The sequence below is a fragment of the Schistocerca cancellata genome, chromosome 3, assembly GCF_023864275.1.
Source record: "Schistocerca cancellata isolate TAMUIC-IGC-003103 chromosome 3, iqSchCanc2.1, whole genome shotgun sequence".
NCBI lineage: Eukaryota > Metazoa > Arthropoda > Insecta > Orthoptera > Acrididae > Schistocerca > Schistocerca cancellata.
This window is the reverse complement of record NC_064628.1, coordinates 794,433,936-794,436,792: the sequence shown is the minus strand read 5'-3', so window position 1 is coordinate 794,436,792 and position 2,857 is coordinate 794,433,936.

Sequence of the window (2,857 nt, the reverse complement as noted above, 5' to 3'; positions counted from 1 at the left end):
TAAGTGCAATTTGGGAATCATTCCGAGTCATTATGTCCGTTAGTTAAGTGAGGCCACTTTGTTAATATTAGCGTTTCTGTAAGTCATTTTACTGGTGGAGTTATTACTAACCATTCTTATTTAACACTTATGATAATAATTTGTGTATCTTTAATGAAAGTGCAACTTGTTATTTTTTCCTGTGTGCCAGTTTTGCGACCTTGGTTGGCCCACTTTGCATTTTTAGTACAAGCATGTTTCACTGTTGACCTTTATGTAGGCAGTTAAGTTTTATTAAGCTTTAAGATCTTTGTTTTTATTTAAGGAAGTTGTGGTATTATGTGGCTGTTTAACATGGATTGGAAGGGTATAGTGTTGCTAGTCTTTTGGTATATGATTAAACAAGAACGATTGTTTATGATTGATTATTTCACCGTGCCTACTATGATTTGGTTGCGGGCGCAAAAGAAGTTTCTTATTCGTGTTTATGTAATTCAATTAAAGCGAAGATTTGTATATTGCATCAGTAAGAGGGCAAATGTTTGAATTGAAGTTAATAATAAAGTCCGTTTTGAGTCAAATTAAAATTTTAAAACAACCACAAGCTTGTCCATCACTAGAGATCCCAGGCTTCCTATTTCCTTTAAATAAGTCCAACAACAATTCTCAAGTTCCTTCGTTACACAGTTTCTGTACAACTAAACAGGACAGGAGAGGCATTGAGAATGTGAGTACGTCAGCACACTCATTGTCGGAGCTAAGGCTACAATTAACGACGAAAGACTGTAGTGTTAGCAACTCTTAAGATTAAAAATATTCGCAATAATGACTGAGGTTTAGACCAAGAAATCTCAAATTGAAAACGCAAAAATTTACGTAGATCACCTTACACGTTTCCTGGAAGCAGGGTGTATGTTGCCTGCCCACAGATGCAATCCGCGAGTGGCCAACTGTTAATTGGCGGTCGCTACTGCACACTAAAAAGCCAATACGAAAACCGATAAATCAAACTGCTAGTAGGGATAGGGCAGAAAAAGGAACCTCAGCAGAGGTAGAAAACTGCCTCAAGAGATCAAAAAATATTCTGAGAAAAGCTTTGTTACAAAAATCACTGTTCATTTAATAATTACTATGGGTATTTTTTTAAACGAAGAAAAATTTTAAGCTTATCAAGGGAATTCAAATGGAATTCTTTAGGAATATAATTGTAGATATCCCGATGTTCATCTATATTTTGTATCGTACGTCCGCATTTTTAAAAACGGGTACCAATCATGTATTTCATAAAACTGCCTCAAGTCAGCGACGAAGGGCGTGTTTGCTAAGTTTCACGCTGTATTCTAAATGGTCCTCATCTTTCTCGGGGGGGGGGGGGGGGGGGTTAAGTTCCGGAGTTTTAGCGGGCGACAGGATGCCTGTTTGTCAAACAAGGGACGCATGCATGCAGCTGGTGAATATTATGATCTTGGAAGACGGGACTGACCACAGCAAACTCACCATGTAGGTGTAGCAGAAAGGGTCTCGCAGAGGCATCGAGAATGGCAAAATGTTGGTTCTTTATCACGGTACTCCGAACGAGCGGGCCCAAGTTGCGGTACGAAAAACGCCCACAAATCACCACAGAGCCACCTACGGTCTGAACGAGACTCTCCTCACTAGAGATCAGAAATGAGATCCGTATACTCGCTTTAAACTCGTCAGCGATTCCAGGCCTGCGAGAAAGACAGGCAGCGGCGCGTACGTCACAGTCCGTGATACTGCAGGATTCAAAATGCACTATGGGACTTAACTGCTGTGGTCATCGGTCCCCTAGAACTTAGAACTACTTAAACGTAACTAGCCTAAGGACATCACACACATCCATGCCCGAGGCAGGATTCGAACCTGCGACCGTAGCGGTCACGCGGTTCCAGACTGTAGCGCCTAGAACCGCTCGGCCAGCCAGACCGGCACACTGCAAGGCTTACGAGTGCCGGCACCCGTATCAGGTGCGGAGCGAGTAACTATTTCGGGCTAATTTAACAATTATTAAGTGCACGATTAAATGCATAAAACTTCCCGATAGCCCGCGACAAAATTAAGGCACGTAGTGGGTACCTTTCCAATTAAATATTGATTTCCCGTGGATCCTGCACGGAGTCGAGCGTTCACGAAGTGTGGCCAACAAGCTGACTAGTGCGACGCCACGAGTTCGTTGCAAGGCCCGTATATCTCGTTGGCCCCGTCAGCGAGTGCTGTGACGTCATCTGTGAGCCATGAGGCCGTAGACCGACTCGGAGTCTGCGGCTCAGCCCACGCTTCACCTGAGTGTGTTGTCACGTACAACACTTGACTCGCTCAGAAAGGAGAGCGAGTACGTGAGTTCCCAATTATAACCACAGACTGGGTGCATTCTCGCTACGTACACAACCGTCTTGAAAGAAATTTCCGCTATTCAGTTCTTAAGTACTGTTCATTTATTTTTAAAAAAATCATGATTTCCGCTTTATAGCCTCTCTCGAGTGCACGCCGAAATGTCACAAAATGTCCGACCTGCCTAAATGACAGAAGAAATCATTGCGAATACGATTATTATGTACCAATTTGACGACTGATCGGTTAGCAATGTATGTTGTTTTGTTTATTCATACGTCTATATAGAGAAAACTTTTCCTAAGACTGCTGTAAATTTAATATTTAATATCTGTCGGCCGCTGTGGTCGAGCGGTTCTAGGCGCTTCATTCTGGAACCACGCGGCTACTACGGTCGCAAGTTCGAATCCTGCCTTCGGTATGGATGTGTGTGATGTCTTTAGGTTAGTTAGGTTTAAGTAGTTCTAAGTCCAGTGGACTGATGACCTCAGATGTTAAGTCCCATAGCGCTTAGAGCCATTTGAAC